A 25,257-nucleotide genomic window follows, 5' to 3' on the forward strand; every position below is an offset into this window, starting at 1 on the left:
ATTTAGTGTTTCTGACGTTTTTTGTTAGTCGGTTAACGCTCTTTTAGTGATTTTCAACATAACCTTTGTATGGGAGGTGGGCGTGGTTATTATCCGATTTCTTCTATTTTTGAACTGTATATGGAAATGCCTTAAAAAAACGGCTCTGTAGAGTTTGGTTGACATAGCTATAGTAGTTTCCGAGATATGTACAAAAAACTTAGTAGGGGGCGGGGCCACGCCCACTTTTCCAAAAAATTACGGCCAAATATGCCCCTCCCTAATGCGATCCTTTGTGCCAAATTTCACTTTAATATCTTTATTTATGGCTTAGTTATGACACTTTATAGGTTTTCGGTTTCCGCCATTTTGTGGGCGTGGCAGTGGGTCGATTTGGCCCATCTTCGAACTTAACCTTCTTATGGAGCCAAGGAATACGTGTACCAAGTTTCATCATGATATCTCAATTTTTACTCAAGTTACAGCTTGCACGGACGGACGGACAGACGGACGGACAGACGGACAGACCAAAAGAGACGGACGGACGGACAGACGGACGGACAGACGGACGGTGACAGACAGACATCCGGATTTCGACTCTACTCGTCGCCCTGATCACTTTGGTATATATAACCCTATATCTGACTCTTTTAGTTTTAGGACTTACAAACAACCGTTATGTGAACAAAACTATAATACTCTCGTTAGCAACATTGTTGCGAGAGTATAAAAATTCAAATTTTTATGCACAAATGCTTTTTTCACCGTCAATTTTCAGTTTTTCGTTGGTGCCACAAATATTTCCGGCCAAATGAAAAAAACAACAACATTCATATGCACATTTACATACATTGTGTATAAATTTAAAGTTTACTCTAGCCAATGCACTAACACCAAATTGCCGGAATTCGAGCGGAAAACGGAAGTCGAATAAAATTCATGCGCATGTTTGGCCACCGCGTCGCAATTGTTGTGCGCGTCCTTACATTTCCCGAACGGTTGAACCGCTTGTACGCCTTCAATAACAGCGCACAGCTGGTTTTTTGCAAGCGGCAACAACAATAAAACTACAGCAAATAAAACAATTACCACAATAACAAGCAGACCAAGCAACAGCCGTCAAGTGTGTTGATTCAACACTCGGTGCTAAAAGTATGCATACACATTCGCATGTGTTTGTAGTCAAGCTGCTGTTGGTGGGTGGGTGTTGAGCACTTTGGCCTTTCTTAGTCATCCATTGGTGGTGCTGACGAATTCCAAGAATTTCAAAGTGCTTCCGTGGCGTTTGGTCAATGAGTACTTAAAAATAAGCACGCACACACACACTTGCACTTACTGTATGCGTCATTTATTGGTGTGAATAGAAAGGAACTATTTGCTTATTAAAATTTGAACTCGTTAATATGTTATGAGGTGCGGTGGTGTAATTTCAAAGGAATACTCAGAACCCCAAATAGTATTGTTTTTCTGCTAAGTGATTAGTCATATGACTGTTTTGGTTAAAGAGGGTGCGAAAATCATAATAATTTTTGAAAGGAAAGTGGACTATTCTGGTAAAAGGGGAAAAGAAAACCAGTAAGAAAGAGCTATGTATGAATTAAACATTCGTTATAAAAATTGGATTGCGCTCCTTTTCGAAATCGTACTAACTTTCATTTGGTTATATGACTGTACTTCAATTTGTATCCAAAATATTTAATTTATAATCAAACTGATTGTTACTAAGGTATTTCCTTATATTAGAGTTGCAGAAGATCGGAACGGTCCTTCTCTTGCTTCTCTTTTCTATATATCAGTCATCAATTGTCTCGATCATAACTGTGTAAACAAGCGACTTCACATGACTCCACAAAAATAGTCTAGCGGTGCTAAAGACCACACCACAGGCGCACAGCGCAAGTTAATCCAGCCACCAAAGGTTGCTTCAATAAATTGATTGTTTGTTGAAACCACAGGTCGTCCACACCAACGTACTCCAACTCAGGGACGAAATGGTTACGAGTATTAATCACGACTATATTTCCCCATTGATAGTTCTGCAGCTTCATTTTTGAAGAGATTTGGATTAATGATTCTCTCTGCTCACAACGGTGAGACCCATTTCTGGCTCAATGAGTGTGTAAACAGCAAAATTGCCACAAGTGGAATCATCGGTCCATATTTCTTCAAAAATGATGACGGTGAGAAGGTAATCCGCAATGGCGACCGTTATCGCGTCATGATAACCGACTATTTTATGCCTGAAATTGAAGATCGTGATCTCGCCGACATTTGGTTTCAACAAGTCGGCGCCACTTTCCACACATCGCATCAATCAATGGATTTATTGAAAGAACACTTCGGTGAGCAGATAATTTCACGTTTTGGGCCGGTCGATTGGCCAACAAAATCATGAGACATCACACTGGTAAACTTTTTCTGTGGTGACATGTAAAGTCTAAAGTCTATGCGGACAATCCCACATCAATTCAGGCCTTGTAGCAAAACATGACGCGTGTCATTCGCCAGCTACCTGTCGAGATGCTCGAACGAGTCATTGAAAATTGGACTCAATGATTCAGCCATCTGAGACAAGTCGCGACCAACATTTGAAAGAGCAAGTGATAATCTTAAAAAAAAAATGCCAAAGTCTTTCTTTCAAATGATAATAAGCATTCCCATTATATTTGAAGTTTCTGTGTTTTTTCTTTAAAAAAAAAGGGAACTTCGAAAAGGATCACCCTTTATGCTTTAAATTATATTTTTCTTAATATTATTTGAAACGATTTTCACTGTGTCGCCTAAGCATTATATTTAGCTATTACTTTAAAGAAAGAAATGTTAACGAAATCATGTTTAGTCATGATTAGTCATTTCATCCTTGTGAAATATCTACTAACAATAATTACATTATTGCTTTCGGTTCATCATATTTACAGTATATGGTTAGAGCGTTGCTTTCTTGTTCACAAAATTGCATAACAATTGCTTCTGTTGATTACCCAAGAGAGAGGTCAGAATGTACTATTTATTTGTACTATCTATTTAATTAGGCCAATCGCTTTGATCTACGCCAGTTGTTTGTTCGATTCGCTACATTTCAAGCTTTGACGAATCAGCAGCAGCTATTGTAGGCATATCAGGACACATCGCCTTTTGTATTCGATTAACTTCATAAATTTTGAATCTAATATCAGTACAATTATATTGGCCCTATTTGCTTGCGACGTTATCTTTGACGCATCTACGTCATTTCCATGGCGTCACCGCAACCAGAATATCATTAACCAATTAACCGTAAAACAAGTAATTAACGGCATTACTTTTTTTGCTCACTTCGTCTGCCATTACGTGCGTTTGTTTGTATAGACTTATGACATCCATTTTTATGAATATTTGCCTATTTTTGTGTGTCATCCCAGCATACTTACCGATTTATTTTTGGTACGAACTCTTACCGTCTAAACGGCGTGGCTATTTTTGACACCTACGCGCGCCTGGCGCTATCCCTTTTATTCAAGCTAAATGTGCATGGATATATTATACATACGTATGTATATATTATATGTATATACGAGTACAGCTAGAGTGCCTATAATTCGCCCTTCTTCTTTGCAGTAATTTCTCTTTTATTTTAGGCTTCTTATTTGTGAAATTTCCTCATTTTCCATGCTCGGATATAGCAAATATATATTTATATTTGGAGTGTGTATTTTTATATACATATATGAAAATAAATATACATCATTTATAACGTCAGAGTGACGTGTCTTTCGGTTCTATTTTCGAACTTTTACGGATATTGATTGCTGCATCTAGTGGTCATCATCTGAGTACATCATAGCGGTGCTTTCGTCATAGATTTAATATTCACTATATGATCTAAATAAGGCACTCTTCATGAATATATTCCGTAAGTGGCTCTATTCATAGCTATTTATTTTAAATCCAATTGCTGTTTCTTTTTTAGGATTTTCCTTTGACATTAGATGTGTTTGGAGTGCGACTCATTTCATTCTGTTTTGCATTATCTTCTCACTATCGCAATCATGTTTCCGAAATGCGAATTTTTGTATGATTGAACATGTTCTCAGTAGGCGTAGGCACCGGGAATATTATTCTCTATCGTTATATGTCTATCCTTATTTGTGTTTCAGTTTCAATATTAAATTTACTTAAATCAAATTAGTGAGAGCTGAATGTTGGGCACTCCAAGGTGGCTATAACTGCCAAGCTTAATTTTTTAAGAGTTATTTTATTTATAAATAAATAAAGTTACATATATACTATTTCATAATGTAATGTACTTTAATAATCGGTGCTTAATTTTTACATTTTCAGGATTTCCCTGATCTCGTAGCCCATTTCAGGAGGACCTAAAAAATTAGCTGTCTGGCGGTGAGTAAGACTTTTCTTCTTAAAATTAGCTCAAATCCCGAAACACAAACATTTTAGTATTAAAATAGATGAATACTGGTAATGACCGAAAGGATAGTCAAAATTCGATATTACTATCAAAAATTATATTCCTTCCAAAAATACCTCTAAGAAAGACGTGTGAAAACTATAATTTGATCAATCTAGCCATTTTGGAGAAATGTTCCTCACAACCTATGAGAACAGCGTTTTGAGATTTCGCGTTTAAAGTTTCGGACTTATTTTATTATTTTTCCCGATGAACTTTAAAGTTTCGGGGAAATTTTAAAATAGTCTCGAACATATGTATAGTAAGTTTCGGTTGCACCCAAACTTAGCCAATCTTTATTAGTTTTTTTTTTTATAACTTACAATAACCCGATTTTTCCCAATTAACATATGTAAGTCGATTCTGGTGCTTTAGCATATTCCAAATCAATCCAAGGAGTGATCCAAGGAGTGGTATTTTTTTATTGCTCCTTTCTTAAAATCCGGATCACGTGTGAGTCGAATCAAGATGTCATGTTATTTTTGTTCAATATTGTTTGGCATTTCATTATGGAACGACTTACGCCTGAACAACGTTCTACAAATCGTTGAGCTTTATTATGAAAACTCACATTCTGTAAAGAATGTGTTTCGTGCGCTTCACTTAACTTATGGTTAACATAATCGGCCTACTGAGTGTGCTAACCGCAACACCTTCACCCATCTGGAGACGCAACATTCATTATTGGATAATATTCGACCGAATACACCACGTCCAGCACCCAGTGAAGAAAATATAGCAGCCGTAGCTAAGAGAGAGTCGATTCGGCTTAGTTCGCAGCAACTCTGACTGACGTATGGCACGATTTGGCGTATTTTACGTTGAGATCTTAAATTGAAAGCGTACAAAATACAGCTTTTGCCTTTAATTGAAGCCGCTCGACATTTCAAAGCGACATCGCTTCGCTCTATGGGCGCTTGAAAAGTTCCAAGAAGACTTAATCTTTTCGAGCCAATTTTTTGTCAGTGATGAGTTCCATTTCTGGCTCAATGGGTATGTAAACAAGCAAAATTGCCATATTTCGGACGAAGAGCAACCTAAAGCGATTCAAGAGCTACCATTTATACCCAGAAAATATAAAAAATAATGGTGGTTTGTTTTGTGTGCCGGGGATCAATATTTCTTCGAAAATGATAAAGGTGAGAACGTAACCGTCAATAGCGACAGTTAAAGCGCATTAATGCCTGAAATTGAAGGTCGTGGTCTCGGCGACATTTGGTTTCAACAAGACGGCGCCACTTCCCACCCATTGCATCAATATATAAATTTATTGACAGAACACTTCGGTGAGCAGATATTTTCACAGATGGTGTGATGATATATAAAATCTTAAGTCTATACAGACAATCCCGCTTCAAGTCAAGCCTTTGAGCTAAACATCACGCATGTCATTCGACAGTTACCAGTCGAAATGCTCGAACGAGTCATCGAAAAATGGCCTCAGCAGATGGACCACCTGAGAGGTAGCCGCGCACAACATTTGAAAGCGATAATCTTCAAAAATGAAATGGCAAAGAATGTTCTTTTGAATGATAATAAACATTCCCATTAAATTTGAAGTTTCTGAGTTTTTTCTTCTAAAACGTAAAGAACTTCGAAAGGATCATCCAATATAAGCACCTCAAAAATGGCTTAGTTCTACAGTCACTTATGTATGTACAGTATGTATATGTATGCTTATCAGCACTTTCGGCTTTACCGCAATTTCGACATTAAATTTTCCAAATATTATTATGTACTTCCATAATAATTATCTTATTGGAGTTGTTCAATGTTTTAGCTCTGTTAATTATTGTTGTTGCTTAATTTTGTAGTTTTTGTTACCTCCAAATAGCTTAGTAAATATTGTGCCCGTCATTTGCTGACTTTGTTTATATGGATACTGACATTTATTTATTTGAAGACTATCCTCCTTTTATTGCAGTCGGCTCACCGGCTTTTTCTGTTGTCTTTATTAATTTATATTTACTTATAGCCTCAAACGTTGAGTGATGCATCGAACAACACGTTGATAACAATAACAATATGTACAGTTGTTGTTTTTGTGTATTCAACAATGCTATTGTTAATATTGACACAAAAATGTTGTGGACAATTTTGTTGCTTCCGTGCAGCATTGCCTCTTCATCACCTTACCATAAACGTTTTCAGACAACGTTAGCGTTTATAGGTATATCCAATAATCCACTTCCTCACCGTGTATTTTTTGTTTACATTGACATTTTCATTCTTGGTTTCAGCGACAATGCGAAGCTTCAGGTGTTGTGCATCTGCCTTCCACCGTTTGTAGTTACAGTGTCTCTTGGGCCCATGGGATTTCACAGTGTCATTTGTAAACTCCATAATATATGTGCATACAGTTTTCGTCATGTAAATAGCTACACTTCGTTTTAGTTGTGTTTTAAATTTGTGGTTTAGAAAATTTGAAAGTTGTAGAGAGGTTTTATGAAGTGTATTGGTGGTTTTATGGGTGAACTAAACGAATGCTTCGACTAGTTGACTGCAACTCGCTAATATTCCCAGATTTCTGGGTTTTGCTTTATACACCACTTGCTTGACATAATCCTATAAAAAGATCTGGTGGAATCAGGTCGGATGACCTTGGGAGCCAGCGAAAAGTGAAGTTTCTTGATAATATTTTTTTTTCACTAATCTTGCTGAAAGCAAACGTTATTGAAAGAGATACATCTTTGGCGCAGTTTTGGGGGAAAAAAAACTCATTAAAAATACTGTTACACGGTTTTCTTCAAAAAAGTCTGACATGGCAATACACCTCGATGAAACTGCGCACCACACACTGACTGGTTCTGGGTGAGGTTCCGTCTCGTGGGTTATTTATAAATTTATCCCATACACGACAATTTGATTTGTTTATATTTTCATTTAGACCAATATGAGCCCTATCAGACATAAACAGGCAATTTATCAAGTTATTGTCTTCTTCGGACATTTCAGTCATTTTATGGCAAAGTTCCCGGCGAATAGGCAAATGTTGCAGGTTTAACCGGCTTGTTTTTTGAACTTTGTACGGAAACAGGTTTAAGTCAACATGAACTATCTGATGAAATGATCGTCTGCTAACTCCAAGTTGCGCCAATAACTTTGCATTTGTCTGATTGACGATCCAACAACCGCTATTGTTGCTTAAACACGAACATACGGATCTAGATTGTACGGTGTTCTTGCGATACTTCCAGATTCGGCAAACATGTTTACCAACCTCACTCTGTGGCTATCTATATTACATTACTAGTGTTTGATACGACTATATGAGAGGGCGAATCGAACAAACCACTGATATAAAGGTATTATAAGATCTATATCTCTTGTGTGGAATTCAATTAGTTAACTGTCCAAAGGCGCAACGAAGACATCAATTAGGATGCTGTAAACTCGCTAAACTTCTATTCAAGACAGCAAAACAACTAAACGCTACTATATTAATGAACGTAGCCGTACCGTTTAATCTGCTGCATGCCGTCGTAGTATTCTTATGCGTCATGTTTATTTATGTGCGTTTTTTTTATTACCTTGTGCTTTATTTCTATTAAAATTTTATTTATTTTCTTTCACTTCAAGTTTTATTACAATACGCTTCGCAGTTGTTGTTGTTGCGGTCAAATTAATTGCTGTTTGATAGAATCCATTGTCGTTAAATTATACAATCCCTAGGCAATAGGTACAGCGGTTTTTGTCCTGTCTCAATAAGCCTGTGATATTTTTACTCAGTTCCTTCAACTCAATAGTTACTCAACGTCCCTTTGTTTTTAAATGCGTTAATGAAGTGACAGTTGTCCTAAAGGTATACGCATTTCATCAACGGGGTCGCACTTGCTCATCAAATACCCGTTGCTTCGAATTGTCTTCACTCTTGTTTAGTTATCATTTCCTCGTTTCACTTGCATTCGCACTTTAGGCATTTCCTTTACATTTTCCTTTCATTCCAGTTGTGTAAATGGTCCAGTGTTTTTACGCGTCATAATTGATTCATTTTTTCCTCCGCAGCTGACTGCAAATGAGTTTTTCATGGTTTCGTTGGTGTCCTTTTGATTTCTCTGCTCTTCGTGAGTCGCAAAACTTCATTGAATGAAGGCTTCTTTAGGCACTCTTTTTAACCATTTTAATTAGTAATTTCTTATTTGAAAATACTGCACTTTGTTAGTGCTGCAAAAGGGTACTATACCCCTGGGTACATTAAGCTTGCGACGAATTTACCCAGAAAAAAACATCGGGGACCCAATAATATATGTACAAGTATATGTACATTTGCGTGACGAGCCATGTATGTCAGTCTGTCCGTCCGCCTCATTTTGCACACGTCTCCTTTGCTCTAAGGAGACGATATCGGACCACTATAGGATGTAGTTCCCATACAAACTTAACGACAGGATATCTTCACGAAATTTGGCTCGAATTATTGTTTAAAGCAACGTTACAATCTCTGAAAAAATGGTTCGACAAAAATCCCATAATTGTATGGTATTTTGGTTGACAAAATAACTTTACGAAATTCGGCATGGTTTATTGTTCAAGACAACGGTAGAATCTTCGAAACAATTGTTCAGATCGGAATATTATAGGATGTAGCTGCCTGACCGATCTAAATCAAATTATTGTCTGATATCGTTTGTATTTGTGGGGATATTATAATTTTGGTGCAACCGAGATTAACTTTATTTCTTGTTTTATTTTCTTTTTCTTCTCCTTGTTCTCCTACTTCTCTCTCTGATTTTCCAATGCATATCTTTCGAACGCCACTAATTTGAAAGATATTAATTACCCATCGTGTTTCGTATTTTATTATTCATCATATCTTCTAGATATTTTTAATCAGAGATAAAGAGATGTCCAACTCTTCTCGTTCTCTCGTTTAAGACCACTTATAAAAAATGTAAAGCAATGAAAATTAAATAAATTTGTGTAACCTAAAGCATCATAGTATTATTTTCAATGGAAAATGATTAAAAACATTTATTGATTTTCTCAATCATTATCAAGCTTAAGCCCTTTTATTGGGTATGCAAAGGTCAAAAGTCAGTTGTTCTAATATACTTTAAAAAGATTTAAATAGTTTCTCACATAATAAAAAAACGCTTTTAGTAATTTTTATTCATACTAAATGTTGGGTGTTTCAATTTAAATGCCCACAAATTATTATTTTGTTCAATCTGGACATAATGGAAAATTTTATAAAAAAGGCTAATTTTGAAGCGTTCTCACACTGGAATAAGTTGGACATTCCTTTAATACTGTTCTTAATAGTCCACAGGGACTTGAGTCGAGATGCATCAGCGCAAATTGCTGATTTAGATATTCTATTTGATCTAGAGCGAAAAATAGTATAATTGATATTTTGGATTCATAGCATACAAAAATGATCTCAAGAAAGTGTGTAGTTGCAGTGGCCTTGCGGTGAACCGATTTACCAGTCTCTCTATTGAAACAACCCACTAATCGCCTATGAACATCTCATACTCACATAATTTATTTAGTAATAGAAAAGGATTTTTAGTCGAAGAAAACTCTACCGTTTTTATTGTAACGGTAATCTAATCACCGTATACGTCTAACCACATATGTCGGGTCGATTCTGGATAAGTAGGAGTTTAACCTGCTACAGTATACAGAACGAAACTGCACAAGGGTCAGTCTGGATTCTCGAGGCAGCTTGATTCCAAGAAAGCCATTCACTGAGAGGGAGTCGGTGAAGGTGTTTATCGCTACACTGTGATTGGCGGTCAGTGCATGTCTGAAGTTTGTTGCGTCCGAGTTCTGGTCGGTGTATGGTTTTACCTATATCGTCGACGTGGTTGAGGAATGACCTATTGATGCACTCAGGATTTCTGCGAAAGCACCCCAGCAGAAACTGCTTGGAGAGGAGTTCATTATGCTCCTTAACTGGGAGCATGCAGGTTTCATTGTGTTGATGTTCAATAGGAGACAACAAGAGGCAGCCCGTTGCAGTTCAAAGTACAGTGTTCTGACATGTCATACAAATTTAGTATATTATACTACCAAATGAATGTGGACCAAGGAAAGCAGTTATTATTGTTTTTTTCTCAAGGGTTGAGACCAATGAAATTCCAGTGGAAGCAGAACTTTCTACTTTACTTGACTGAGATTTGTAGATTAGTCTAGCAGCATAGTAAATAGAACCTTTGATTACCTACATATGGGTTTTCCTGAAATCTAACATCTTTTCAATTAATTTTGGTAATATGTGCCAATAAAGGTATTGGTATTGGGTGTTGGCCTAATTATCACTGCAGGATACTCTATATTTAGTTGATTAATTTCATGGGTTGGCTGCCTTCTATACAATTGATAAGCCAGCACCACATAAATACATATATGTACGTGTAGACATGAGCATTTATACCCGCAAATCCATTTACATCGATACAGTAGGGCATTCATTAACATAATGGGTTGTCAAAAAAGTCTTGCGGTATTTTTATTTTTATTGAAATTGAAATGAATTTTTGATGACTCATGCCCAGCTCTTGACCGATGCTACGGCTGCTACTATGCCGGTCTCTTTCGACCAATTCAGCGATTTTATCGTAATTTTCGACGACAGGCCTTCCGGAGCGTGGCGCATCTTCGACCACCTCTACACCAGAACGAAAACGTTGAAACCATTATTGTGCGGTGGAAATGGAAACTGTATCGGGTCCATAAACTGCACAAATGTTATTGGCGGCTTGAGATGCATTTTTGCCTTTATCGTAGTAGTACTGTAAAATGTGCCGTATTTTCTCTTTATTTTGCTTCATGTTTGCGACGCTATAACTCTCGAACGACTTAAAAGAAACGACAATCAATCAAACACGTGTTGGCGCGTGAAATGAGCTTTCCAAAAAGGTATAGCATGACCCGATGCGACGAATAAAACTAAAACTACGCGCTTTCAGCGCCAACTAGCGAAAATACCGCAAGACTTTTTTGACAACCTATTATATGTATGTATGTACATAAGAACGGGTCGTTTTGACGGGGGAAAAAATGAAAAATCGCGTATGCGGGAAATGGTTTACGGATCATTCTGAATCACAACGGAAAAATCGTCAACGGATCGTTCTGCACAGCTTTTCTTAAGACATTACTGCTCTAAAACCAGTTTCGTGACAGTGATTTTTAAGGCGAAGTTTGTTAGAGATTATAGAACCTTGTTCGTCAGTTTTAGAGTTATCCGAATGAAATTTAATACGTAATAGCATTTTAATATTCTATCGATCATTTGTGGGAATCGGCCCGTTTGACAACCATATCACATATTTCCCATAAAACTGATTATTCAGATTTTTTAAAATTCTCTTTAAAACTCGCAGGCTCGAAATCGGTTTGACACCCATATTCTCTTTGACAAAATTTTTCGGAAGATTGCCGCATACGCGATTTTATAGAAAAATCAAACCGCTCTAATGTACATATGTACTATATGTATACATTTTGTTCATTCCAAATCTCAGATTTTTCTGTCATAGTCTGTATTCTGCTTGCAATTGTTTCGCTAGTGTTACATGTGAATATTTATATATACACTCAGTCCTTTTTTTACGCGATCTCTTTTTACGCTATTTCACTTTAACGCGGTTATTTTTGCAGCGCAAATTCCTTTTTTTTACGCTAATTTTTCACTTTAACGTGATTGCTTTTTTTCGTTTTTTGCTTGTTTACATATTTTTAAGCGTAATAATTTTTGAATATGTCGGCGCACCCTAATAGTGTGTGGATATTGGTATGCGTGTGTGAGTGTATGGGTATACAGTTTCGGGAATTTCGTTAAAAGACTAAAGGCCTAACTATAATAAGGTCTTAAGCTTGCAGCAGAATTGGAAAATTATTTTGTAGCAAATGATACTGATGCCGAACGTGCACGAATTTTTCAAAAAGAATTGAGTCTCTGCATGTTAAGATATAAAGAACTACATCGGAATTTATTGGGTCCAAAAAGAAGCATTCAAACAAAATTAACTGAATTTATGGTGCAAACTCAGTCGGAGATGCTAAGTCAATCAGAACATCAATCCATAGTTCTTACTATTGATTCTGGTACAAATTCTAGTGATATCAGTGCCGGCCATCAAAATAAGCGGCTAAGAATAATTTCCACTACGGATAATGACAGTGATTAAACAGCATTCAACGGTGTTTTCAATAAATCTACCTATTTTCTATTTTGTTCTCTTTTATATATGGTTTTTGTTTTGTATTTTTTATTTTGTTATGAATGAATAAATCATAAGTCTGAAATTTGAAACTTATTGTATTGTTTTTGAATATTTTTTTGCGCGTATATTTTGTTATACGCGATATTTTTTATATTCGGAACCAATTCGTCAGTTAATATTGGAAAACTAACCATTTTTACGCGATTAGTGGCAGAACCAATAATCGCGTAAAAAAAGGACTGAGTGTACATACATATGTAGCCCTTATGCATGTACTTATGTAATTCTAAGTAATGCGCGCTATGCGTTTAGCCTAATTGAAGACGGAAGTATGCATCAGCAAGTTGTCGCATGTGCTTTGTCGCTGACACTGCTGACTCCTGCTGTGCGAGTGTAATAATTTTCAATTTAAAAATTTTCAACTTTTTCATTTATTTCGCTGAGTATCAGAAGTAATTTAATTTTCTCCTTTTAGCGGGTTCGGCTATAAGGGACGTATAAGATATGTTTCTACATACATATATATTCATATGTAAGAAATTCGTAAAAACATACTTACCTAGCATATAGTATATTATCTAATCTGAGAATACAGTAGCTGAAAACAAAAATCCGACATGGCGTTAAGAATTAGGCTGGATATGCAGATCTTCGATTGGTTTACAGTTTTTGGGAAAATTGGTAAGTATTGCCGAGGCAATCTTCTTAGTAGCGTAGGATTTCATACACCATAATATGAATGAGATAGTGTTTCCTAGTACCGTTTAATGGCAAGTTGTAAGACAGATATGACGATTTTCTCTTTAGATATTCACTAATATATGAGTGTGTGATATCTAATTTCCTGCGACAGTAATAATATCATTATCAATACAACAAGAAGTCTTCAACATAATATAGTTGCGATTCATGTTGAAATCATTTAAGAAGCGTCTGCCGCTTACAAGACAGTGATGACAAAATCCCGAAGACATAAAGGACAAGCTCCTACCTCTCGCACGCTACTAAAATTTGCAGTAGAAACCTTCCTTCCAGCGCAACCGTTTCAAGTATATCACTTAGAAGAAACTGGAACAATTACTTCACCAGTCACCTACAAAGAGGTTGTGGAAACAGTAGAGTGGTTCGCCAACAACAAAACCCTAAATATCGCTGTTAAATACAATACTCACCCGTTCACAAAACTGTTCGCAAAGTGCCTACGAGAGGGCATATTTCCAAAATCTACAAAAACCAAACAAACCACCAGGAGAATCCAAATCGAACCGACCACTATGCATGCTAGACACGGTGGGGAAAATACTGGAGCGAATAATAAGCGTACATCTCGAAAAACGACTACCGGGACTGGCCGATAATCAATATGGATTACGCAGGTCAACAATTGACGCAGTTAAGAAACTTACTGATGTCGCAATTGAAGCAATATAAGGAACCAGATGGAGGTATGGCTCGAAGGAGTATTGTGCGGTAATCACATTGGTTGTTAAGAATCCGGCGGAATATGCGGAGAATTTGTGGAATATGTTATATGATGGAATGCTGCGCTTCCCATTGTCCAAGGCGGTACATATAATTGGATCGCATCTAGTCAAAGGCAGCGAAAAAGCGGAGATAATGGCTAACATTTGTGAACCGAACCAGAGTAGTCGACCCCTTTAGGCCAAAGTAAGTCAGTCCATACTTATGTACGCTGCACCTATTTGGGGGTCAGCGCTGCAACAGAAAACCTGCTCAAAAAGTGTGCAGTCAATTATCCGACCATGTGCAATGAGGGATGAATGTGCCCACCGAACTGTATCACATCAGGCGGCTAGGTCTTATGCCACCAGACATAATGGCCACGAAATTAAGCGAGTTTTTGATAAAACAAGAAAGGAGCCTAAACCAATGGCAGAAACGATGGAACGAAGCACAGACTTATTAGAAGCGAACAAGCATGGGTAGAAAAGAAACATGGCGAAACTGATTTCTATTCTACGCAGTTTTTAACAGGGCATGGTTGTTGTAGATAATATCTTAACAAATACAGACCCGATGACAAAACAAATTGCGCCTTCTGCAGCAGCAATGCAGAAAAAGCTTTACATATCTTCTTTTCCTACCCAAAGTAATGAAAAGACAGATTTCAAGATCAAGACTTGATAAATTATCGATCCGAGAATATCGTGCCTTACATGCAGGCGCGGATAAAGAGTATAATTTTGGGAGGGCGGCAACTATAAAATTTTGTACTTGCAACTCAAAGTCATTCTCTTCGCACAATATGACTTATGATGGATGTATAACCGTTAGGTGAACGAAGCTATTACACTCTCCGCAGTTCAAAAGTTAAAAATTATGCATTATTTCCATCATAAATATATTGGATCCTCCCCTGCTTACATGTTCCAATCGAAGGTGATCTGGGACATAGTGAGAGCGTGTGTAGCTATAGCTATGCAAGAACTATGGAGAATAGAGTGAGAAGGTATGCCGAATACAAGCAATAACCACGGAGTTTAGGGCTTAGTACGTAGGCGTACTGTGCGTCAAGTCTTGCTTGGGCGTGGTCCCAAAGGATGTTTAGCGGCTAATCGAATCGTGCATATAGTCCGGAAAAATGACGATATCTTTGAAGATTACCGTTCCGGGAATAAATAAAAAAAAATAAATTATCTAAATTTTTACTCAAATTATCGCTTGCACAGGCGGACTGATGGACAGACAATCACTCGAATTTTCACTCGTCTCATCGTCCTGATCATTTATAAACATATACATATTACATCATATCTAACGTTATTATTTTTAGGTGGTTGTGTCACCGTTAGGTGCACGAAACTATTATACTCTGTAGCAACATGTTGCAAATGTGTAAAAAAAATCTTTCGATCAGATGCAACAGTTTTTTCATTATAAAAGAATAGGAGAACTCTTTGCTAATTATCGAATAACTCAAAAGTATTTGTCGGATTTACTTCAAACTTTCAGTTAATATTTCTATCATATTATATTTTAAGCAACTTATTGAAAAGTCTCTAAACCCATAAATTATAAAGACAAGATTAAAACTATGTTACCCTATTATCACAGAAATCTTCCAGAAATATTTGCCAATTTTACTTGTGATATTCGAAAATTTTCCAAATACACTGTAATATCTTCTACATACATTTGTACTTCATGCATATGTGTACATACATATGTATGTATGCATATATGTAGGTTCAAATATTCTTGCACTTCGAGAGCATTGGTTCACCACAGCAGTAAGCTAATATGCGGCAAGCAAATATGCATTTGTACATATGTATGGTGTGTACGTACAGGTACATATGTATACCATATATGTGTAATACATATATGTACATATGCATGCAAATACATACAGACAGAAGTCAAAGAAGGTAATTTCATTAATGTTGCGCAATGAAAATTTAGGTGTCACTGCTGCTGATGGGTTAACGCGCATACATATGCACTAGACATATATGTATATATGTATGTATGTATACCTCTATTTGGGTAGGTCTGTCATAGCCAGACGCAAAGGTATCAGTGCATTACAATATTTTACTTTAATGTGGCGCTTACATATTACGGTAACTGAAAGTCAGAAATCTTTGCCAGCTATGTGGATAGGGATGTGGTTGCGGTTACGTCTACTGTGTCCCTTTGAACATTTCCTGCGGTTTTTAATTATACTTCTTGTGCCGCAAATGTATTTACTAAGTCATATAAGAGCACGCACGAATAGGAAGTGTAATTAAAGGTGCATATGTATTGTTGTATTTACGTAAGAGTATGTCCGTTCCTTTTATGAATAAATAGAAGAAGATATCTTAGCTCTCCGCAGGCATTTTGCAAATGACGGGTATGAAGGCAATAAAAAGGACTGATGGATGAACATACCCGAGTTTGTATAGTCTAACAAATGACAGTTATTTTACTAAAGTACTGTGATAGACGTCTCCTTCAAGTTAGATCTTGAAAGAATGTAAATACATATGAATTGTTATTATCTCTAACCGAAGTAGACATAAGCCGCCTCAACAAATTTGTGATAGGTGCGTTTAACTCGGACTGAAAATTTATGTTTCCGTAAACGGAACCATGGATGCGTATTTTTCGGGAGTAAGCATTCTTTGCCACGAACACACTCCAGCGTTGGCATGCTTTTATTGGATCAGGAGCCTTTTTTTGAAAGGCGGTAATAAGGAAAATTTTACGAAAAGATGCGGTGACTAGCAGATGGTTTTAAGAACACCCCGAGATTATCTAGTGACTGATGCCCAGAGCATACTGAAATTATAGAGGAAATACTTCTCCAGTCGGATGGCAGTGAAAGCATGATAATGGAGCAGACGTTTCATTGCCAGACAATGAAGAAGTTCGAATAGCAATTCTGACGAAGAAAAAAGCGGCGTAGGCCCATGGATTGCCGGCCGAGCTATTAAAACACGTAGTTTAATTGTGTTCTGGCTAATCCACAGAAAGAGAGACCCCACTTTCTGCGCCAACTGCCGTGAGATAAGCCTCCTCAACATCGCATATAAGGTTCTATCGAGCGTACTGTGTGAAGGACTGTCGACCACCCTAAGCAAACTGATTGGTCCTTATCAGTGTAGTTTTATACTTGGAAAATCTACAATCGACCATATTTTCACCATGCGCCAAATTTAGGAAATGACCGGCGAACGAAGGATTGACACCCACTACCTCGATTCAAAAGCCGCGTTCGACAGCACGAAAAGGAACTGCCGCTATGTCTGAGTTTAGTATCCACAAAGCCAATCCGGCTGTGTAAACTGACGTTGAGCAACACCAAAAGCTCCGTTATGATCGGGCCTCTACGAGCCGTTCGATATTAAACGAGGTTTGAGACAAGTCGACTCCCTATCTTGCAACTTCTTCAATCTATTGCTGGAGAAAATAACTCGAGCTGTATGGCTGAAAGGTAAAATCTTCTACAATAATACAACAAGAGCGCCGCTAGTTTTGCTTTCTCCAGGTTGGACAAAGAATCAAATAGGTCTGGTAGTGAACGATGGCAAAACGAAGAATCTTCTGTCATCAAACAAACAGCAACACACTCACGACTTGGCTCCCACGTCACTGTTGATAGTCATAACTTCGAAATCGTGGATAATTTCGTCTATGTTGGAACCAGCATTAACACAAACAACAATTTCAGCATCGAAATCGAAATTTTTACCAACAGGCAAGACTCAGTAGGCAATTGAGAAGTAGAGTTCTCTCTCAACGAACAAAGACCAAATTCTAAATGTTTTCGAAAGAAAGGTTCTCCGGAAGATTTATGGTCCTTTGTGTATTGTCAACGGTGAATATCGCAGTCGATGGAACAATGAGAGGTACGAGATATACGATGATATTGATATAGTTCAACGAATAGATTCTTCTCGGGAGTATTCGACTCAGTACCCGCCGGGGGAAGCAAATGAAAAGGGAACTTTGGCGATACTTTGAATCTCCAATTGGAGCCAAACGGCCCAAAACGAAGAATGACTCGTGCGCTGTTGTAAACTCGGCTACAGCGGCATAAGCGGTGTCTACGCCAATAAAGAAGAAGAAGAATAAAGATTTGTATTGAAATATGTGAAGATATATTTTTTCTGTCAGAGTAAAATTTGATCAGTTGGTATGTTATCAGTTATAATCCAAATGCAATACAAATATTATATCCACTATTTCTGAGAAATAATAGCCGCCGTTATTTATGCGGAGCACATAATCAAAACGAAACAGGTCGACCTTGCGAAAAAACGAAAGAGAGGGAAGCAGTAAAACCAATACTCTCTGCGGTTAATAAAAATTACCAAAAGTTTATAAAAAGGCCCGTCATACTCTCTGGCCTCTTGTTTATATTTAGCCCAATCTATTACGTAAGGCCTCTTATAACACCTTAACAGTCTAACTCTTTAGAAATTTTGACTATTTTCTTTTAAAGAGCCGAGTATGGACGCAAACATTTAATGTTTGTATTTATTTACTCTGGAGATGAATTCAATCCCCCGCGGATACAAGTAAATTACTTATGTTTGCGCTTCAAAACATACCACGTTATTTTTAAGGACCTCCTGTTTGAAATGCCCGCCCAATAATTGCGCTGGCCAATAAATGCAACCTCAAATTACACTAAAATTAGAGAGCTGCTTTTAGGTAATTTTGGGCAGAAATATAAAAATCAACAGAAAGTAAAAATAAACAAACATATGTATGTATGTAGGCAAGTAAAGTGTACGTAAAAAGAGTAATAAAAGCGGCGAGAATGTGAGGCAGTCGCAAAAACCAGAAGTAATAGCAGATCGTAAAATTTCAAATGTCAACATGTTACGGGCGGTGAAAACCATTCATAAAGGTGTACGTTTCATTTGGTGGGCACACACATGTTCATACATGTATGTATGTGTTTGGTGCAGGAGTAGCTGTTTTGAATTTTATTTTATACCCACACGATGGTCATTAAAGTGTGCCATTTGGAGTAGCGACCGTGTGGAGGCAAACAAATTTTCAACCTATACATGTGTATGTATACATACATATACAAACATACATGCAAGACTTAGAAAATAAAGTTCTATAAAAACAATGCTTAAGGGACTAGATTTTATGTTTTATGAAAAATTATGTCTACTTAAGAGATACCGCCGGTTGCAGAAGCCGGTTTGAGGGAAAGTCGCTGGCAGCTTGTAGCGGCGAATATCGAGTTTGTCGCAGAGTAAAAACCGGAAAAGTCAAATTTCTGTAGAGTAATTGTGGGCGCATGTCAAGCAGCCACGCCTCATGTGTTAGGAGAGTTATAAATAAATGCGCATGTGCATATTGCACATAGATATACATACATATGTACATATAAACATGTGTAGGCATGCCTGTATGTGGGTACTTGGAAGGATCGTAAAAAATGTAAAAGTCGCCAAAGGGGGTGCATATGAATTAGAAATGGAAAGTTGGTGGTCCCGACAGATATATGTATGTATGTATGCATATCTACTAAAGATACATACATATGTGTGTTGATATATGTAATTGCATGTGTGCAATCAATTGGGGGAGGCAACTAATGATGGTAATAAAAGCAAAGCAAAGTAAAGTATTTTGGATTTTAATCTGCTTTATGCCGACTTCCTTGGATAGGGGATTTGTTGACAACTGCTTCCTTGTTCGCACATATGTACATACATATATACACTTTATACGAGGATTTACAAAAAATATCGCGAATTTTAAATTTTCGCGGTCTACGTGTATTGGATTTTGGATTGTTTTGTTGCATTATATTGGTACTCGTAGCTCTTACATATGTACATAAGTATGTATGTATGTCGGCCATTTTGAACGGTTACTTAATTTTTGAAAACTGTTTGCTTGGACCCGTTCTTATTCGTGTTGAATGCTTATGCCAAAATGGATCACTTTCTACAAAAACACCATCGCGTTGACCTTGCTCAGGAATCCTCGACGACTCAAATCTCCGCCAGAGAGGGTTTATGGTTATAACGCGGAAATCAAAGCTCAATTATTCCAATAGAAGCTGCCGTATGAGCCAAGCGAGCCAAGTCAGGTAGAATGTGAAGGTTTTGCGGACAGTTTTCTATAATTGCATAGGCTTTTGCACCACGAGGAAGTTCAATATACTTACATACATACAGGTGATTACTTTGAAAGGGGAAAAAACAGATATTCATAGATAAATAAACCCTTTCTTAAGAAATACAAGATTTGGGATACTTTGTGAACAAATTTTGTTATACATACATATGTACATATGTATGTATATATTTTGTTTATGAATATCATTTGTCAAACTTTGATTCGTTTTTGATATGTTGTGGAAAGTGTTGTTGCAAATTTTTATTTTTTTTTTATTAATTTTTAAAGATTTAATTTTTTTCAACTACTTCAACTGTGCATACTATGATTTAAAAATATAATACATACATTTGATTTATTTTCCGAAAAAGTTATAAATAACATTTTTACATTGAAATATTTTCATCGCATCATATAATCTATTTTAATTTATTACACATTAAAAAATAATGCGTTACTTAAAAGAAATATCAAAACTACCGTAATTCATGCGCGAGTACTTTACTCCTTCGCTCGCTATGTCACTCACATTATGTTTATTTTACAAACACGAAGGTGAGTGCACTGTTTGCACAACAAAAAGCCGAAATTCCATACTAACTGAATGCATGCATGCCTATGCATGCCGAATTTCTAACAATAACAAACATCACACCTACTCAATGCAAGTCAGCTCGTGTTCAATTCATTTTTCTCGTGCGGTCATCGGTTGTATTACGCATCAGTTCGCTGTCTGCAAGAAATTAATAATAACAAACGTGATAGAAATTGATAATTGCAATATTTGGCAAAATGATATAAATAAATGAAAATAATAAAATGTGTTGCCAATTTATAATAAAATAGTGATGAAGTTAGTTAAAATGTTGAAAGTGAATGTAAATTTGTGCATGCGTGTGAAAAGTTTTATTGAAAAAGGACGATTGTTCGGTTCTCGATGTTTATGAATAAGTATTGATGTGCAAAGCCGTGGATAAATTACATTTTATTCATTCATTAATATACAGGTAAGAGTCGGACTTTATAAAATAAGTACATATGTATGTATGCATGTATACATATATATATGTGTATGTATGAAACTTATTTTAAAAAACGAATTGTCCTATTTTGTGAGTATATCAAACGAATGCTCGACTCGTCTAAAATTTCCTTGACAATATTTAAGGCGCGCACTTAGTGTGACATTCTAAAAAAGACAATTTTTATGATTTTTTATGTATATTTTGACGTGTGTATGTGAGTGCATATATGTATTGAATATTTGTTATGTAAGCATTTGGCATAGAGTGTGAATGTCAACGAAGTTCGTTAACGTTAAATGTCGGATTTTTAATTAATTGGTGTCGTCATTATTCTCATCTTGGTGCACTGTCAATTAGATCCAACACAATTGTTTGGCGCAGACATTTTGGTGGAGAACAATATCACCCAAGTACTCAGATTCCTTTGTAGAGGCTTCTAGATATTTTAATTCCATTCCTTACATTAAAGTTCCATCCACATACTCAGGAAAAATTTTCTTAATACCTTTGTATAAATATCTGTGTTCTCACCCCAGGCTTGATTGAGCTTATGGCACTTTTTCACCACCATTAGTGCAGATTCGGGATGTAAAGTTTTCTTTTGTTGTAAAGAATTTCCTAAAAAATGTATACTGGAATATAGGCTAGGAAACTAAAAAGTTTTAATATCTTTAACAATTTTGATATTTAAAAGTACTTTTAAGGCTGTTCATTTTAAGACAAGGCTTTAAATCGGTCGAGAGTTTAAACTATTTAGTTAAGAAACTCTAACTTGCGATCTTTAAAATAACATTTCAAGAAGTGATCAGAACAATACGTGATATTTATAAATTTTATTAAGCATGTAATTTATTTTCAAGCTGTTATAGAATAATAGCACTGCTCAATGAATCTGAAGGAAAAATTTAAGGCTGATGTGCTAAGAGGTCTGTGGGAGGTGTATTTCTATTTCAGTTCAAAAATGTTCCATAACGTACATCTATTTTTGTCATTTTAGTGAATGGTGGTGGTTTGACCTCTACATCCCTTGACTACAACACAAAAAAACCTACGTGTTAGGAAATTTTTACTATCATTTTCCGTTTATGCACCCCAAAATTAGCAAGGAAGAACCTCTAACATCACAGTCGAACAATTATTCTAAACTAGTGTAATTATTATACCTCAGTATAGCGATAGATTCTCGCGTTTTCAAGCATTACAGTGCATTAACTTCATATTGCGAAAAAAATACTTAAGATCTTATAGAAAAATAAAAGCATCGCGAAATTTAGCAGCAATTTTAAGTGAATTATTTGGAAGCAAAGAAATAACTAACCTTCGAGTTTTCGATCTTGACGTCATTCGTTGACGGCAGTATGGACGTTTGAATTCATTTACCTTAAATTAAAATAAATTCTAAGTAATAACTGCTATATACATATTTATAGCTATTTATTTTTATACTTTCTTCATGCTTTACTGTTAATGTTTTTAAATTGCTGTTGCTGCATTTATTCTCATACAGGCGCCAGTAACCACTCGAACTTCCAAAACTTGCCGACTACCGAAATTTCAATTTAAAAGCCTAACCGAAACCCTCAAGGACTCTTCAAAGGTACTCCAAAAAACTAAAATTCATTTGAAAATAAATTTGTATTACTTTATTTCGCATGCGAATGCACTTAACAGCCCAAAGTCAATTAATTATTTTATCTTGAAGTGCCATAAAAGTGATAAATTTCAAAATCGACTTTGGTATAAAGCACGCCGCTTCATAAAAATACGTAAATACATACTTATAAATAAACATGCTTTTATCGGCTTTATTTATACAATTTAAACTCAGCTGGTTGTCAATTTGATTGAGCGAATCCCGCAAATTTCACACCCTTTCCTACATTTACGAACTTAATCTCCGCTTTGCGGCTTCCTTCACCATAATTTAAACAATAACAAATATATAGGGATTGAAGATTGCGAAAAGATAAAATTGTATTCATTGGCAACGCCCACCTAGTGTGACGCAAGGAAGCAACAAATGAACCAACAAACACCGCGGCGAACAGAACGCGAAACTTAGAAACAAAAGTTAAAGCTCACAATGGCTTGAGCTCAAAGACAAAGACGATTCACAGCTGGTGATGTGATTGTGATGTCGATAAGTTCAAATAAATAACTTATATGTATGAGAGGTCGTAACTTTCGAGCGCTTGTGTGCGCGATATCATTCGAAAAGTTGCGAGTCTAAATTGTAGTCCAAACCAAAACCTAAAACTACTGGTAGTGACTTGGCAGAAAAAGTAAGCAAATGGCGAGAGAAGCTGAACCAAATATCTAGAAAACCTATAAACACTTACCAAACCCCTTCTTCGTTTGAAAAAAAGTCACAAAACAAATCCAATATTGAACAAATAACCTTTAACCGGTTTTAAGGAATTTCGCGCATTTGAGTATTAAGTTATTAGCAAAGAGCCTTTAAAAAGACATCGTATCACATCTATCGTACCATAATTTGGTTGGACTAACTGTTATCTCAGTATATAAATAGTTATTTGATAATATAGACATTTATTTGACGGAACCCAGTATTGTAAGGTAATGCACTCGATAATTTTCAACAATTACGGTTCCATTCTTCATGCAAATACATTTTCAAACTCTTAATTGCATCGGTAGCTTTTTGAGATAACTTGCAGTCAAAGGTGTTTCAAATGCCTCGACTATATAAAATATGTCTTGTAGAGGTATCGACATGGCATGACTAATCCAGTATCCGCAGGAAGAAGAATATAAATCATAAATTTATTTTAATTTCTTTTTAGGTTTATTTTCGTTATTTTTTGCGATGTTTTTGAGCTGTTATGGTATTTATGTTGAGTGTTGAAGGTCTTTTGATTTCAGGTTTCACTGCTTTTTAACTTTTATTTGCTTGAAGTTCGCTGTGCAATGCTGATTGCGATCGATAAACATTTATTGAGGTGTTAAAATCAACTACCTGTAGGAACTTATAGTATGTGTTTTCAAACTCCGTACTTGTGGGGCACAACTAGTGTGAAACTCGTTGACATTTGATTCAATCACTTCAAACTTTTTGTGTACTATATGGCATACCAGTTTTTCGATCTGTTAAAAAACCGAATTTTGTTAGACCACAAATGACCAAAATTTTGAGTAAAAGTCAACTTTTTCGATCATTGTACGGATAATATCTTTTATTATACATTTTTATTTAAGGTTTCATCCATGGGGTTCCGGCCGTCCTTATCATTAATTTTTTTTATTGACAACTTCGGTGTATATTCTTAAAATATGTATAATATATGTATATACATATAATTCCCAAAATTGTTCTTTTTTCTGCTGTTACATTAAGCGTGGTCTTTAATAAGTCCTAAATTAGAACTAGAAACTCAGCCACATTAAAAATCTTTTTATTGATTAAAGTGTGTGTATTTTAGACATTTATAATTTTTATTGCATATAATTTACTGTTATGGTTAAGAATTTAGCTTCTTTTATAAAGATAGGCGTTTTAAAAATTATTTCGGGCAAGTGGCCGTCGAGGCTGGCTCGAGTGACTTTCAGCCATATGCCTAATTATGGACCACTTTTTGCAGCTATTGCGGACGTATGTCAGTATTAAGGTGCTAAATATTCTTTTCCAAGGCGTCCCTCGGCTCGGCTTCACATAACCCCACAAAATATAATTCCGCTTTGTTAACTCGCTCGATGTTTGAAGCCGTGTTTCCGGTCCTCTACGCGAATTGGTTTTATAAGAACGCAAAATCTTCTTTAAAGTAGATAGACACTTCTTCAATTGTTGCGCATGATGGTGGACAGATTCAATCGGTTCTTCTTCAATACTTTGCCCCACAGCAGCAATGGCGTCTTCGGTTAGCACTGTAAGGCGTCGCTGAGAAAATGCATTATCCACTAGAGTAAACGTGGTGCGAAACCGATCCATGGTTACTCAAGTCATTATTTTATATTTATATATATTCATAAATTTGTACCATTTGCAAACGTTGTTTCGGAGTAAGTCTGTTAATTATGAAAT

At 36.2% G+C, this 25,257-nt stretch overlaps 1 protein-coding gene across 1 annotated transcript in view; it reads right to left on the reverse strand.

Moving 5' to 3' along the window:
• Positions 1-25,257, reverse strand: part of LOC126758939 (irregular chiasm C-roughest protein) — a 724,984-nt gene that overhangs the window by 107,385 nt on the left and 592,342 nt on the right. Inside the window, exon 4 of the mRNA XM_050473423.1 lies at positions 20,795-20,926. The gene's annotated coding sequence lies outside the window, so the exon portion shown is untranslated. The remainder of the gene's footprint in view (positions 1-20,794; positions 20,927-25,257) is intronic.

This window comes from Bactrocera neohumeralis, chromosome 5, assembly GCF_024586455.1.
Source record: "Bactrocera neohumeralis isolate Rockhampton chromosome 5, APGP_CSIRO_Bneo_wtdbg2-racon-allhic-juicebox.fasta_v2, whole genome shotgun sequence".
Taxonomy (NCBI): Eukaryota; Metazoa; Arthropoda; class Insecta; order Diptera; family Tephritidae; genus Bactrocera; species Bactrocera neohumeralis.